Source organism: Bradysia coprophila, unplaced genomic scaffold, assembly GCF_014529535.1.
Source record: "Bradysia coprophila strain Holo2 unplaced genomic scaffold, BU_Bcop_v1 contig_94, whole genome shotgun sequence".
Lineage (NCBI taxonomy): Eukaryota > Metazoa > Arthropoda > Insecta > Diptera > Sciaridae > Bradysia > Bradysia coprophila.
Window position 1 is genome coordinate 7,893,306 of NW_023504022.1, and position 17,741 is coordinate 7,911,046.

The 17,741-nt window shown below is 33.2% G+C and overlaps 2 protein-coding genes across 5 annotated transcripts in view; one reads left to right on the plus strand and one right to left on the minus strand.

The window, feature by feature from the left end:
* LOC119085236 (zinc finger protein 99) overlaps positions 1-11,112 on the minus strand; it is a 52,085-nt gene extending 40,973 nt beyond the window's left edge. Inside the window, exon 1 of the mRNA XM_037195549.1 lies at positions 10,958-11,112. The gene's annotated coding sequence lies outside the window, so the exon portion shown is untranslated. The remainder of the gene's footprint in view (positions 1-10,957) is intronic.
* Positions 11,113-11,710: 598 nt separating this feature from the next.
* Positions 11,711-17,741, plus strand: part of LOC119085243 (protein tiptop) — a 243,043-nt gene continuing 237,012 nt past the window's right edge. Inside the window, exons 1-2 of one of the 4 annotated variants that reach the window (XM_037195568.1) lie at positions 11,711-12,124; positions 12,189-12,664. The gene's annotated coding sequence lies outside the window, so the exon portion shown is untranslated. Of the gene's footprint in view, positions 12,665-17,741 lie in introns of all 4 variants that reach the window. The other 3 variants (XM_037195567.1, XM_037195569.1, XM_037195566.1) reach the window with 3 other exon arrangements.

The window sequence follows — 17,741 nt, forward strand, 5'->3', positions numbered from 1 at the left end:
TGCTTTGTGTGTGTATATAGATGTATATACAATATAGAAAATTGTACAGCTATTATATGATTGGGATTCGTGGAGGAGGGGTGATATTGCAAAAGAGAGGCGAAAGGGGATTGCCGAGTGTATCATGTTATGAGATAACCGTTAAGGTGCGTAATGGAGTACGTCGCCAAGACATCCAGCGCATCCGCCATCGATTAGACATAACGTGTCAAGTGAAAGACGTTTTCTGAAGCTTATGCTTGATTTATGTGTTGTAACGATGAAACGGAGGTTCGAGAATGAGTAGAATGTTTTTTAAGCTTCTGGCTGCTGTTGTTGTTGGGAAAATGTTTTGTGTTGGGCGGATGAAATGAGAATGGGGTCGTTTTTTTGGTGTATTGTATGTATAACGTATTAACGTATATAGTAACACGTTGAGAGGGTATGTGGTGGTGGATTTTAATTGGGTACATCTAGAGAGGGTGATGAAGCCATTTCTATTGATTTTCTATATTTTTTAAGGATTTATGCTTTTTGTGAGGATGGAAAATAATCAACTTGAATTTGTGTATAATGTAAAAGAATTTTTATTTTAAATTGGAATTGTTAATGTTAATGGCGGCACTTTAAAGTAAATTATCTGGATCTTTTTTTTCGCTGGATATAGTCACATTTTATATGAATGCTATACATTTCGACGGTGTGGCATGACTTACGTATTGTATTAGGTTTATAGTCGATGAAGCAATTTAATTGGACCATGCTCATTAACTATGATATAAGAAATTCAAGACAATTTTCAACATTTTAGGCATTAAGTGGTGAGTGATGGTCTAGCGATGATATTGATATAATTGCTAAAATCGAAATGTGGACTGTACGAAATAGACCGGCATGTCTCGAAATGCTGCAAACATTTTAACTTAATTAGTTAAATGCAAATCAATTGGAAAGAAACTGTCTTTTTGATGTTAGTGTTTCCCTATCAATAAACATGGTAACATTATCCATGCAAGTGGCAGTCAGATATGTCATTTGTTATCGAGACGATGCCAAGGGGAAGCCAATAATCGATGAGTTCTGGCTAATGCGGTGCAAGCACTAAGGTAAGAAATAGAAATAGTTATTTATACAACCGAGTGATAAATGCTTTTTTAGCGCACCAGATGTGAAGAGTTCGTAGGCCGAGTGTGATAATACACATCGTGTGCCTAAAGAATAATTCATCATCGAGTTGCATTAGTTATTTATGCAACTAGTTGCGAAAGGTGGTAGTTTTTGTCACTAGATGTGATATTATCAAACGAGCGAAGCCAGTTTGACAACCACATCGTGTGACAAAAACTACCGCTTTTGCAACAAGCTGCGAAAAATGAACTTTTGAAATTCAAAACTAACTCTCTACCTTTAACATACATGCTACTGTATCAACGAAATATTGTATGAACGATCAAGTAGAATGCATTTATGTACGCTTCAAAAATTGGTTCACTGCGATTATATATCTCAGTAGCCGAATGGTTAGAGGTGTTGCTCGATAAGCATTGAGTTTTGGTGTCGGTGGTTCGAATTTGGTCAGGGCAAAATTTTTATTTACTGTTAATGATTCAGATATTCAGAAGGAGTGGTGAAAAGTAAATCCATTTCACCACTAGTGACGAAAAGCATACATGAAATTTCATTAAAGAAAAACATAGAAAACTAGAGAAAAAAGACCCTTCGATCGCCACCGAAAAAGTTCAGTTTTCGCAGCGCAGTTGCAGAAACAACTTTTTCGCAATAAAGGCAACGGAAAGTCCTACTTTTCTTCACTTGTTGCGAAAATAAAATTCCGTATTCAATGAAATGCGTTATGAACAAACGAAATGCGTTATGAACGTATGATCCAATGATTTGATTTTAGGGTATAAATAGAGAATCATTATTTATAAATTAGCGGATAATTAACAAAATTAGATTTTGTTTCCAGGCTTCAAAAATTATACCTGTCAAGATATCAATAGAAAAGTTAAAAAATAAACAACAAATTTGTTCGCGGCTGTCAAAATTTTTATGAATTTATTGAAATGTCAACGTAAATTATTTTTTAAACTTTCGCTTGAAATCCACCAATTATTCCTCGTATATAAATAAAACATTTTGATAGATAATCAGATTCGGTTATTCTCATGGGGCAAGATTATTTTTCTGAACTCCACATAACTAAGGTGGATGTTAGAAATCTGTTGTGGTAGCTCCTCGATGAAATGTTGTTAAAGCTGTCCTCTTAATTCAGATATAGAATCTTGCGAACTTCAACTTCCTAATGGCCTATAAGTCATGATCGCAATTTATTTTTGTAAAATTTTCTTTCACAAATTTTTTGTGTCAATTTTTTGTTGATAAAATTTTTGCGTACGGCGCACTATGCGTCACCCTCAGCGATATCAGTTAATTTGTAAGTAAGATAACGGACTTGCGTCACATTTACTCTTTAAAGGTTTTTTGACTGATTATAAAACATTCTAAATCTGAGAAATTTTAGTTTTTCGATAATACTGACGTTTCCCATTGTTTAAAATGTCATTAATTCAATTCGTCTGTTCTTATCATATGTGGACCTCTCAATAGAACAAACTGACAAATTAAAATGAAAAATCATATATTGAAATGTGTGTGTGACAGCTTCGTGTACAGACAGTAAAAAGGGACTCTTAGTGTCAAAAATAAAAGGGCCCCATAACGTCAAAATAAAGCAAAGTTGACGTTTTCGTGTTAGTGGTGTGGGTGATATAATTTTTCAATGATTTTCGGGTCATAATTCCTCTAGGTAGTCTACCTCTATGTATGTGGGTATGAATAAGAAAGCCAGAAACAAATCACGCAAACCACTGACATTTGACATTTTAAACGCTGGTCTTAGCCAAGGTTGTAAACTTGAAGAGGTCACACAGATCGCCATTTTATTACATACGCGGGAACACACCACTTCTGATGATTTTACATGTAAAAAAAATTCACCACATCATCAAGGCGACAAGAGTCATCACAGAAGATGAATTTTTGCATGAAATCGGCCATTTTATCATCAACTGTGGTGTGTCACCCGCGTATCTGTATCTGCGTGACCTCCACAAAGTTTACAGCCTAGGGGTTTTAGCAGCTGATTTTAGAATTTTAGGCACTGTCATGTATTTTATATGCTTTTGTTTTCCCTAGGGTCTAAAATGGCTTAGGGAGGAAAAACAAGAAAATTGGTTTAGGTTTCAAAAGAATGTAAAGTCGGGCTTCGTCTCGAATCAACAAACACACTAAAACTCTACTTCTCAACTTTTTATACCCTGTTACGTAAAATAAATTGAAGTTTAGAAAAAAATTCTCAATTCTCAAAAAAAGGGTGAACTCAGCTGGCGTCCTCCAATATCCAGTGGTTTACCCAATCTTTACTAATGCATGTACGTACACAAGATTCTAATCATGTTTTAGTAACGTTACTCAATTATCATTAAAATTTAATTGTTAGATTATGTAATGATTTATCTAAAAAAAATTTGGTTTTTATTTACAAATATACTCCCATGCAAACCGGGCATACGAGAACATAGGTGGAAAACAAAAATGTCCATCTCCGCATAATAAAAATAAATAATTTATTACAATTGTGCTCATCAAACAACAAATCAATTTCCATTAGTCGGAGTTTTTTTATAATAATAATTATTAACGAAATTAAACTGAAAACAACTTTTAGATTTGCATGGATAAATCAACAAAATTTATATCAAATTTATGTAAATTGTTTTAGTGTTTTTTTTGCAGTTTTTATAGCGAAACGAGGAAAAAAAATCATTTTAATTTTGTTGGACAGACGGAACGTTGGCGTTAATTATTGATATTTCAAGAAATATGATTATTTTTTCAATCGAAGATAAATTATGATATCAAATTCGAAATAATGATTTTAACCCAGAGATCGCAGCTGCCGACGCGACGCGATTAGTTATTAATTTTTATTATTATTATTATATTTCTTGTTCAGTTTTTTTTTTTTGTTTTTATATAATTTATAATACGAACTCAACTTCTTCTCCGGTCTATGGAGAATGAATAAATTCAATAAATTTTAATTGTTATTACATTTTTGCCGTGGTGGATGTTGTTGTATTTTTACGTAAAAATTATATATATTTCACATATAACACGAGGAGAGAATGTGTAAATATAAAACATTTTAGTCGGCGACATTTTATCCTAAAATAACCATTAATTATCTCAATAAACGAGCGATGCTGTTAATGGCCGATAAATAATAAATCCGGGAGAGAAATTACCGAGCACACAGTGTATACACATGCAAAGTGGTATTTTCATATAAATAATGCACCTTTTGTTTAGGGGGAGTTGATTATTTGATATATTAGTTTTAAAAAATAATTAAACAAAATTTATATTTTCGCATGTAATATCGCGCTATACTGCCATATGTATAAAATGCATCGAGAATCCTATAATACGCTGGGTGGTGGGGTATTGTTTATTTGAGCATGCAGAAAATTTTTAGCACTAAATTGATTTGTCTTCTGTCTTTTGTTGTATACGCAAACAATTTAATAAAAGTTTGAGTCAGATGTGTGACGGTAAAATGTTCGTATAACTTCACAGGTGCTGTGACAATAAAAGAGAATAAATTATCGGCTCTGATGTTTGGAATTCAGTATTCAGTCGTTTTTGCCGGGAAGTTATACGTTTCACTCATGGCGCAATTCTATGGCAATAATAGTTTTTGCAATAAATTTACCGATTTGAATGTAATCGAAAAGAAATTCTGGGGATACAAGAGTAGAAACTCTTCCAGTAACAATTTTACGACACATTGTCTTTCTTTGTCAGCCGGTGAAAACAACAGTTTTAGAACGTCTGTCGAACTTTACACCTAAGCCCTTTCAACAGATTGAATCTTTTACTCGATTTGTTTTGAACTAAAGAACATAATCGAGTTGATGACTCATCGCATCGCAAACGTTTTTACAAACGAGAATGTCATCTGTTGGCGATGAGCTATCTCTAATGCGATCTTCTCTATACAATCAAAATTAAAGTTAAAACTAAAGAAGTAAAAGATTTTATATGAATCAATAGAACTACAAAATCTAGATGAGAGTGGATTCATTATAATTATGGGGAAATAATATTTACAAAGAATAGGTCGATCAAGATGTTTCAAATAAATCCGTTGCAAGATTTTGACAGAAAATGTATGAGACAAATGACAACTGATGTAAACTTGTTGTAAACTCTGATTTTTAAGATTATTAAGAATTCGATTAAACGACAGAATCCTTTTTTGCATAAACTAGAACAAATTCGCGATACATTAGTACTAGATTTTGCACCAGCAGAAAAGTATAATTAGTTCATTTGGGCGTGGATTGACATAATATAATAGTTAAATGTACAAAAGGGACATGTCTCAGATTAGCGAATTATAACAAAAATGAAATTTCATTCATTACGCCTTGTTTCAATTAAGATGACGATGTTTTTCGCTCTAAACTATCAAAAAGCTTCTCGGCTTCTACTTAACATTGTCAGCCAATTTGAAGCGGTGCCAAGTAAATAAAATTTTAATTTTCTTATACTTCGCTAATGTGAGACATGTCCCTTTTCTGCATTAAAATATTCATTTCATAGAGGACTGTGCGACAAATTTTTTTTCCGAAATAAGGAGTAAGTGTTGGCTTGTGAGACGAAAACAGCATCCTTTTTGCTCAAGAAAACTATTCGAAATTTTGAGAAACAAAATGACAAAACCGACAAGCTGCAGCTACGATTAATGCGCTTATTACCCTGCGCCTGCGTATAAGAATTTTGTGTTTTCTTTGATGATGTTTCATTAATTTCTACAAAAGCTCAAGTGATAATGAATGGCCAATAAAGTGTTAAGTATCACTTTATTAGGATTTATTGTCGCACTTCAGTGTCGTTTGATCTCTGAGCAAGCATATTACTATATAATCGTTTTACTTAATTTGCCTTACAACAATATCTTAATATGAAATCTTTAAAATCTTCAAGTCAGTAAAACCGAAGTTCATGATTTAAAAACAACCAACCGAACCAAAAAAAAAAAGAAATTCAAAAGATCACAAAATATGGTTTACACGCCTATCAACATTTTTCGTGTTTTTATTCGGGCTGTCCAAAACAAACAAAATATTTACAATACACTTGAGGTGCCACATTTACGACCTCGTAAAAATGAAGTAAAATATCTTTGGACTTTTACGATGTATCAATCTGACTGTAACGCGATGGGCATAAAATTCGTTTTATAGCATTTTCACTGGCGGTTAAGTGATATATAAAAGTACTAAACCATACCAGCCTTTTCATTGACATATAATATGAGTTCACAAGGATATATATAATTGCGTATAACATGGAGATATATGTTCATTCGGAGACTCCTTTAGGACAAAAGCGGTGTATGGCTTCATAAAAAGAATGTGCAACAAGTCGCTGAGTAATAACTTGAAATCAACTAAAAATATAATACTTGCAAATGATGTGAGTGTTATATGTGCCATATAAAGAGTTATGATGTGAGAATTCAACAATAAAACTTTTTCGAGATTTTGTCTAAACGGCTCAATAATCACACATTTCTCTTATCCGTTCATTCAATCTTGCTCGCTACAATTGCAACTTAATTCCACCATTTTTTTTTGTTGTAATGAACAGTTAATTTAATGACATTTAGTATCCATTTGGGATGTATCTAGTTGCCATCATAATGACGATGTGACCATTACAAAAATTAATTTATTAAAATACTGAAACCGGTATGCCGGGTTGTTGTTGCTATTCAATCCTGAAAATCGTACGGATTTAATAAATTATTTGCGTCAATAATTAATTGCACATTTTCTTGTATTGGTATTATAGGCCTCACACACATCTATATATCGCTTCGACAGAAATTTTTATTTCATAAATTTATATTATATTGAGAGAGAAGTAGAAAAAAATGTAAAACAAGAAGAAGTCAATCAAAAAATAATCTCGTATTTTTATGGATATAAACGATAATTTATTTGAATTAAATGCAAATTAAATTTTTGATTTGAGCAATAGAGTTTTTGATATGCATGGAGCAGAATAAAGTAAATTTACAGAAACCGGATTTTTTTTACGATAAATGTACGAATTACGAATCCAGTAACTGAACTTCCAAGTTAACCTTTTACGGATGGATATGCTAAGTCGACAATGACGAGAAAACGAAGTGATGATCTCCAGATGACATTGTCTAATACTATACCAAAATTTACAGGGAGAGAAAAGTGAAAAGTTTTCTAATTTATGAGTTTTTGTGGTTTGTAATTAATTCCACAAGAATGTTGTTGAACAATGACAATCTAGATCTATATTTTCTGAACTTTGCTTAGTCCCGCGATCGCAATGAATGAAATATTACAAAAAATCTAGATGTTCATTTGTTAGGAAATTTTTGTGTGGAATCATTTACAAACCTCAACAACTCTGCTTATTACCTCAGTAACTCCCAAAACAGAAAACAAGTCGAATATCACTTTTTTCTCCCTGTAAGTAATAAATCAAATGAAAGGACACACTCAGACTTCTACTAAATGCGACTTAAATGACAGGATTAGACTGTGATGTTCTTTGGTTGGTAGTGGAAGAAAATTGGCCTTCGCTTATTAAATTCTTAAATTTTACGAGCGATTTTCGATTAATTTACTGCTAAGATCTCTTATCCAAGTAGTGTATGGTGTTACGTAACCATTCTACTTCATGGATTCAACTCAGTGGACGCACATATCCAAAAAATAATTATCGAATCTACTACATCTTTTCATCTTAACTTTTTCAGTAGTTTGACGCAAAATCTTTTATTTTAATCGCTTTGATTTGAATTTTGTTATTTAAGTTCTGATCCTTTTGACATCTGCATCTAGAGATTGTTTGACCGAATATGAAGCTATTTGTTTCTTTGTTTCAGGTCCCATACAGCCTAAAGTCTCGAAAGCTAGAGGAGTAAACAAATAATTTTCTTTTAAACGCTTATAATGATTGTGTTTAAATCTTTCTGCGTTATCCGCAATCGACCGCTGTTTCTTGCTAGATTCATTAATGATTTAAACACAATCATTATAAGCGTTTAAAAGAAAATTATTTGTTTACTCCTCTAGCTTTCGAGACTTTAGGCTGTATGGGACCTGAAACAAAGAAATTCATTGAGAAATTAGGAAAAATTATAAAGGCCACTTCAGGGGAACCGCGATCAATGGATTATTTATTGCAGAAAATTTCAATTGCGATACAAAGAGGCAACGCTGCGTGTATTTTGGGGACTTTGGGACCGGATAGAGTAGATGATTTTTATGCTTTGTAACCTTTGATTTTTGAAAAGATCGTTTTTTTACGGGCTGCATCATTGTAAGCAGCCTTTTTTTTCGCATATTTAAATAAAGATTGAAAATTTGTTTCTTGTAAACTCTCAAAGACTGAATATCAGAAATTGTTAAATCATGCAAAGAGAAACTGATTCTGAATTCAGACCAGTGCCTATTTTTCGTGAAATTTTCGTGAAATTTCGTGAAATTCGTGAAATTTCGTGAAATTCGTGAAATTCGTGTAATAAATATTGGAAAAAACGAACTGATGGAACCTTTCTCGTCCGGTCGGAAGTTGTCAAATAGCGATCAGATGAACAATTCCGATCATACGGTAATTGTCTCTATCTGACGTTGCCACATCAATAACGAGAGAAAACTATGGTGTTATCGGAATTGACCACCTGATCGTCATTTGACAACTTCCTTAAATCAATGAACTGTAAGGTTTAATGGCTAATCGAGTTTTTGAGCATATATGAATAAAAGATTCTTTCATATATGTTTTAAGTTATAAGGTTTTTACTTTTCACCAATCGATGATAGAACAACTATATAATTGTCTTCGAAAGACCTCAAAATTTTTAAAGATACATGAGTCTATGGAGGCCCTATTCGCTTTTTAATTTAGGTTCTATTATCTTTGGATTTTCATGTTATATTAGATCGTCTAAGAAAAGGGTTGCAAGAATGGGTCAATAAAAGCAACTTACTATAGCTAAACTAAGCGTGAATCAAAAATCGCTTATTTTATAGAAATTTTCAGATTTATCTTAGAGTTTTATGAAATTTTTGAAAATCAATAAACTTGACTAAAATTTCACTTTCTTTTGATCAAATCTTACTTTGATCAGTATGATTTCATTGATCCTTTATTTACACTGAATGACTCGTATGACGTAACCCAAATACGATTAATTTGTCTGCATATGTCTACCCTAGATTAAGCCGAAATTCAATTAGACACGTACTCAGACCTTATTTACATACTTCTAGTAGTGGTTCGGAAGTCACGTTAAGCTGGTGGTCCAGACAGACTGCACTTGTTATTGGCCGGGAAAGGCTACTGGTGATACACGGGACGATTGTCATCTGTTATCGACATAGAAGACAAAACTTACGATGGCTGATATGATATTATATAGCAGAATATATGACAAAACTAATGAAGTACAAGATTTTCTATCAATCTGTTCAAATTCTTACATCAAAAGAACTAATAGACTCGATAATTATATAGTACTTTGAGCAAGGTTCTGAAAGAACGAGTTAAGACACTTACGAAGGCGGGTGAAACAAAAATCTTGACAATTCAGACATGTACATTGTTTGAAAAGTCAACTTGAAAACAATTTTTTTTTGTTAAGTTGAAATCGTCATATAAAATTTTCCAAATAAAATTTTGATCACACCGCTTTCGACGCTTATTTACAAGAAAATCCAACTTGACGAAAATTATGTTTTGTCCCACTCTATGTGTGTATGCAGATTTGATGATAGTCATCTATTCGAGGTGATATAAGTCAACTTTGTCCAACTTGCATAATGATACTTGTGAAAGTGAGTCTGTTTATAAATGATGACTATACTTTATCAAAATGGTTACTGGTCTATTGCAGTTCTGAAAAATGCAACACTAAAGTAACATGAGACCCTAGTGGATTCAAAAATTCGTTGAATAAATTTTCGAAATATTAGATGCTTTTACAAAGTTCACTCATCGCGCGAATGACTGAATCAATGTTTCCCTTAATAAGAAACCATTCCTCTGTTCATGCATATATTATCAGATTATCCTTAACATTCCATACCTCATTCAATCGAATCTTTATTTTAAATACAAAAAATATCTCAGAAGCGGTGTTAATGCTTTAAAAAAGAAAGAAGAAAAAAACGACGAAGAGGAATATATATCCAACATAAACAAATACAACGTTAACAGACGATTCAAAAAAGAAAAAAAAAAATTAAGAAAGCATTCGGTTCTCGACTGGTATTGTATCAGACATGCACCAAAACGATTTATAGAAGCCAAACGTTGTAAAACCAAACGTCTTGGCATATTTTAAAACTCGTCGCCATAGCATTAATAAATAATCGACGTCAATTACTTGAGCTATCGCATTGTGTATTGCATATGACTATGGCTGAGTGTAGTTTACAAAGCCCCACCCAATGCATGGGGCGTTATTATGCGCGCGCTGTCTTTTCCAATGTTATTACTGTATGTCTATCTCAGAGCAGTCACTGTTGTGTGAGTGAATGATTGACACTCTATCCAGAGTGACAGTTGAATGAAATGAAATTGAGGTTATGTTCAGCGTAATTTATGTTTACGTTTGAGTTTATTGATTTTTCAGTGAAATTGGCTGGGTATTTTGTGGTTAATACAATGTGTATAAGACCAGGAATTTATTGGTAGCATAAAATTTGTGCCGGCATTGTCATTTAATGCTGCATTTCAAACAAAAACATTAGCTCAGTGTAAAAACAAAAATTCGCAATTTCTCGAAAAATTCTGGATTTCATTAAACACTACCAATAAATGACATTCTTCAACATTCAGTCTATAGCTGACTTACCGTTTATGTACGATCAAAACACAAATTTTTCAATTAAAGCACAAAAATATCTCACAAATTCTTTCTCAGACATCCCTACAAATACACAAACGATTTAACTGGCATGAAAACAAAATATCAAAACGCTCTCAATCCGAATGGGTACCGAAGAGAGAACGAAGGTTTTACGAAAATAAATTAAGAGGTGGCGTCGGTACCGAATAAGGCCCCACCTATATCTGTCAATTTGACAACTAAATGGTGACAGTTAAAGAGAAAATTTGAGAGAAATATTCAATTTGAAATTATAAACACAAAATGAATTTCTCCTCTTTCTTACTTCTTATACCATGTGAGTATGAAATTAATGTTGTACAGAGTGCACATGCGTATGTGTTGTTTTTTTTTTCGTTCTCTCAGCACGTCGGGAAAATTCAAAACAGAGTAAGTTTGAGAAAATATTATGAATCTTCGTGTGACAACGTTTGAATATGCCTGCATTACAGTTCTTGTGTATAATATACAGGATGAAATGTTACATATACAAAACACATGACGACGTCGGGACATGTACACACATGCACACACAAAAATATTTCTAGTGTGTTGTACATTGTGTCGAGACGATGTTAAGGTATGTTAAAATATGCTGTTTGTATCTGTGTTGATATCGCGAATCCACACAACGTGTGTATATATATGGTACAGTGTGGGCATCGCTGTTGCGTGTTTGTGTATCCGTCTGTTATGATATCCATACCATTTCATTGCCTTACTACAAAATTGAGTATGGTTAGTCAGTCAGCGTATTTGTAAGTTAGAAGATCATTTTCGCATTGATAACACTGTAAAACGTCGCGCGTCGTCTTTCGCCGTCGTCGTCGTTGTCACTGTCTTCGGCTTTTATTGTTATCGCCGACATTTTTGTTGTTGTTGTTTTTTTTTTCATTCGTAGTTCCATATAGTCTATACTTTCGGTAAAAGTTCACCGGATACGGATCGCAGTGCGCCCTCCAAACAGGTGCTAACCGAATATTATCAGAAATTTTTAGCGGGTTTTTAACGATTTTTTAATTTGTGTTTTTATTTTTGGACATTTGTAGAACACATGAGTTAAATAAAGCGTGACAAATATATGCGATATAAGTGGGCGAGAGTTGTTGTTCATTTTTTTTTTGATTGATTGCAGTAATTTGACAAAGCGATGACGTAATAAAAATTGAAAATAATAGAAAATACGTCAATTTTTTAGGGATACCAACATATAGACGCTAACACGTTTCATCCAGTCATCCGTCAATTTACGACATTTTGGGATTTTTTGATAGAAGATTTTAGTTTTGTGCAATTCAAGTGATATACCCGGGACCGATTGCGGATATTTTTAAGCCATTCATTTTCGTTAGTTTATTTTTAAGGAAGTTTTGTATACGAAGGTTTTAAAACGTGATAAAAATCGTAAATTTTTTTGGTTAGTAAATTAAAAAAGGAAAAGATTTATGTTCGTAGTAAAACAGAAAGAGATAGCAAAATAAACAAGTGTTTCTAAAACAGCTAATGAAGTCAAAATATTGATGTTGAAACAATTTAAACTAAAAAAGGTTTTAAGCAAAGTTGTAAAAAAAGGTGGAAAATATTTAAGTGAACTTTTCTCTTGCACAATTTTTCGTTTCAATTAAAAGGTGTAACACAAAATTATTTCGTTAATTTTGCATACGATTACCACGGGTGAGTTCCATTTTTTACTTAGAGTTTTCTTAACTATTCTCCATCTTTTATTTCCATGTGTTTTGTCATGCTAATCATGAATTTTTTAAATTAAATTTTTTCTCTATTTTTAACCTTTTAATTCAACTAAAATCGATTCTACATTAAACACCAAAGTTTTTTTTTCCTTTTGTATTACTTAAAATGCAATAAACCACTGTACGAACAACACAAACCAAAATAGTTTTATAAATTAGCATACGAATTCAACAATGTATGGAAAGCTTATTCCAACCTCGATTTTAGCCGACGGCAGTTAATTATAAAATAGAAATGAGAAAAGGGGAACACCGAAACGGTGTGTTGTACGATATTGAAGACGACATCGCCGATTATTTTATTTTTCTAAATTGGTTGGTCGTATTAATAAACGACTGCTCGTAAAATATAGCTTATTTGACTAATCTACGATGAATTTTCTTTTGAACTTAAAATTAAGTAAGATGTTGACTTGCGAACACATAAGGCTACAGTGGGCATTAAGCTGTAAGAGGTTTGTTTGGTTTGTATTCTCAAAATTTCTTCAAAAATCACTTTACGTTTTCAATTGATGCAGGAAATTCGCTACTCAAGATCATTCATAAAGTAAGTCTCTTTCTATCACATTTTCAACCATATCTTGCATCTCTTTCACATGTGTGATGTACTTTATGAACGATCCCCTAATGATAATCAGTTAAACAGTTAACAACTATCCATTTCAAAAGCTTTTTTTGCACGGTGTTTTGCACGTTCAACAGATGGTAATTATATTCCCCATTTTCGCTGTGAATCTTAATCGCTCAATAGCCAACGTAGGATATAAAAGAAGAAACAGAAACATGTGTTTACTTAACTTAAGAAAATTCAAGTTTTGCACTTAAAAACACACTCAGATGAAACAGGTATTTTATAAGGTAAAACTAGATTCCTAACTTGTAAAACTGTCCCAAAATATTTTGTATCGGCATCGACATCCCAAAATCTTCGGTCGCATAATTTACTTATGTCGATTTGATACAAAATCTTTTACTTTACTAGTGAGGTAATGTGGCCTTTCCCTCACTAGTGAAGACCCTTTCCCTCGCTCGTAAAGTAAAACGCCATACTTTACACGTGAAATAATTTGATATCTCGTATCACGATGAGTAAAAGTATCCGAGGGCTTCAGCCCGAGATATCAAATTCACTGGTATAGTAATGTACTATTACTTCATCTGTTGAAGCACACATTACGTTTTTCCATAAAAGAGAACTCTTCACACTGCTCATAGCTTATTTTTGTCGTCGCTGTCGATGACAGATGGCTAGCGGTTAAATGTTCAGCTTCGTCAACATCTTTTTCCTTCTGAAAATCTACTTCGAAAAATTCTTTTTATAACAACAACGAATTCAATAGTACTTTGAGAGGATTTGGGTCCTATTGTAGAACTAATAGTAGCCGGACGAGAACAGTTTCGCTGTTATAGGAAGAGTGTTTTATCAAAAGCAGTTAAGTTCACTGCTAATACAGAACAAGAGATAGAAAGAGACAGCTGTCAACGTTAGAAGAGTTAAGATAATGATGGACTTCTGATAAAGAACGTTGTATGACACTGTATTTGATCCACTCCACAGGTTATAAGTGTAATCAATTCTAGCAATATTTTTAAGAAAATAGGTCCCACTAGCAATAACTTAGCTAGCTAAGGAATAGAGTTTGAACGATTCTTTGTTTGAGGCATCTTCGTTCAAATTAAATCTGTAAATGATTCGTCTTTAAACTTACTCTCTCCATCTCTCTCTCTCTCTCCTACGCAGAGGACCCCTCGTTACTATGATCCAAAAATTTACGTCTGGAGGAAACGGACATAACAGAGCTTGAACAGAATTATTTTATATCGGGCTGTGTTCGCTGATATCGAAAGCGTAAGTCAGCAGCCTTACATGCTCCAGATTTGTTTTTTCACATTTTTTCCGTGTTCTCTCAATCTACTCTCAAATTTACTTTTCAACAGTACATTTATCGTGCCACTTCCCATGAATGTTTAGTGTCGTTGCAGGCCAGGACCAATCAAGAAAAACAGTTTTTTGGTGTTTCTGTGGATTTTCGGCTATACCAAAAAAAAACTGGTAGTACTCGCAATTACCTTTCCAACGAGACCCCAACTACGTAGTCCATAAGAGAACTACAGTTTGAGAATTATACGAAACGACAATTTAAAAAAAAATGTTCATCCCACCATGCGTAGCACATGATAACAATGGTGCGACACGTACGTGTGTGTACACTAACAATATACACTGTATAGCAACCAGTACGATCATGAAGAATGAGTGGCATAAATTTGATTGAAATTGTCAGTTCTGTTAATGCTTAACCTGTAGAAAGTTTTGTAGGACCTGCAAATGGCAATCAACGTCTAATTTAACTGTGAGGGCAGCAAGACTTCCAAATAAAAATTTATAAAAATCGAACTTGAACCTTGTTGTACTTTTGCTTGTTGATTAAAAACCATAAACAATTTTTATAACGTTTCCACTATAAGGGATACTATACAACGGATCCAGTTCAGGTAGTTCAACTGAACTGGATCCGTTGTATGTTATCCCTTATAGTGGAAACGTTATAAAAATTGTTTATGGTTTTTAATCAGGAATTTTAAGGAAATCAAATTATCATTTTGCATTAAAATGCCAGAAAGTATGGTTACCATAAAATTGCATTGTGCATCCCTTCTCGTCTATCGTTTGGAAAAAGTAACATTGTTCCTAACAAACAGCACACAATAAAAAAAAATATGAAAACAAACGAGAAATTACAGATACGAAGAAAACCTGGAGGCTTCATTTCATATACATTCAGCAACAATAAATTTTATCCCAGCGTTGTATATCTTATGAAATAATAGCAAGTTTGAACAAAAATCAAGCAGAAAAATTAATATATCTGAACTATGCCACTGCCTGTTTTTGAAATGAATATATTTATTATTGTTTCATGGCATTTTGCTGCAACTTCAAGAAATGGCTGCAGCTCCATAGATCATTTAATGTTTGTACATTTAATATAAAACGAAAAGAAGATTGTATCACATTCAACGTTTTTGCATGAATTATTTTCGCTGTTGGTTGGTGTGTGTTTTTTTTTCTCTCGTCTTTCTGTTGCCTTATTTCATTTTTGATTCGAACGTAACGATAAATATATCTTTGCACTGAAGGGAAACAAAACAGAATTCAAAATTTTGAGAAATTTATTTGGAGCTAGTAATCCAAATGGAAAGTTTTGAAACTAATTTATGGCTCAGTGTTTCGATATTAGGAGCACACATGGGAATATTTCATTTGTATTGTCCACAATAATTGATTAGTGGACCAACGGGCGAATTTTTACCCCCTTGGACCTTCAGATTAAACATTTTTATAAGAGTGACAAACAATTTCTATATAGTCACTACAACTGACACTTCCTTCCTTCAGAGAAAAATCTTTTACTTCATTATTTTCAGCAGAAATTTTCCTATTTAACAGATCGGGTGAATCCAAGTGGTAAAAAATTTGTAAGAAATTTACCAGTAAATTTAACGTTTACCGATAATTTTCATACACATTTTTACAGGTTGAATTCACTAAACAGAACACCATAGACTATTATGATGAGAGAGAAGGAAATGTAATTTGGATCAGTTACTTTAACTTGCCTTGGAGGATATGCCGAAATTTTATATGAAAAGGCAAGTTATAATTAACTGGTCTTCGGAACTCTCGCTCTGATCATATCCAAAGCTTACCGCATATTGTTGACATAGTTATCGAAAACAGATAACGATGCGTAGGTTTGAAGAAAACCGGTAGCATAATGCTAAATATCGCATCATTAACCGACTGTCTCGCGATATCTCTTTTTTCTATTTCAATATGACCCAAAATATGGTCTGAGTGAGTGGACTATACTAGTAACATTTTTTTTGTTAATTTTAAAGTTACCGATCGATTCTAGCTCCACAAAAATTCGTAGAAGTTACGCGTTTAGTAGAGACGAGACACCGCGATAACCTTTTTCGCTGTTCTTATGGGGATAGTTTCTACAAAATTTTCATGCTGCTAAAATCGACCGAACATTTTTTTAAACAATTAGCGTGCACTCGCTCAGGAGAGGGATTACGACATCAGTTCTCTTTTCTCTATTCAATCTCTATTTAATCAAAACTCTACCGATAGAGAACGATTTACTATCTCATTGAAAGATGTCGCTGCAACAAAACCAATGTCATCAGAAAAATAATAAGTTTTTTGCTCGACGGATTTTAGTAAAATGCCATCATGTATCACATGATCTCAGGACTCCGGAACAGTAATCAGTTTTTCAATCGGCCTTATATCGGCTTGGGAAAAAAAGTTTAAAAAAACGTTTACTGTCGTTTCATCACATCCGTCTTTAAGACTCTTATCGCCAAGCCACCAGAGTCCTCAGGTCATGTGCTACACGATGGCATTTTATTCGACTAAAATCCGTAGAGTAAAAAATTAATTATTTTTCTAATGACATTGGTTTTGTTGCAGCGACATCTTTCAATGAGATAGTGGATCGTTCTCTATCGGTAGAGTTTTGATTGAATAGAGAAAAAAGAACTGATGTCGTAATCCCTCTCCAGGCGATATTTTGCGTCCTATTGACTTGGAACAGCTCAAAACGATAAAAGTTACACTTGGAACGTCTTTGATCTCTTCCTCATCATAGGTATCAACGACAGTCCGGATAAATTCTCAAAATTTCAAAATGTTAAGTGGAAAAGGAGACAGGAAATGTTTTAATTCCACAAACATTAAAAGGACTGAAGAAATGTGACATTTCAAATGTCGGAGGTTCGATATTCACAAACAATTACTTCTTGCGTACCTAATACACAGAGCACGGTGTTTTTCTTCACAAAATTGAATGTGTGCATCGATATTGCTTTATACATTCACTTAGTTGCACTGCATGGTATTATCGATGGAACCATAATCTTGCTCTTATATTTTGTGTTTTGCAAATGACCATTGACCACTGGCTTGTTCATATGCATGAATTGATAAG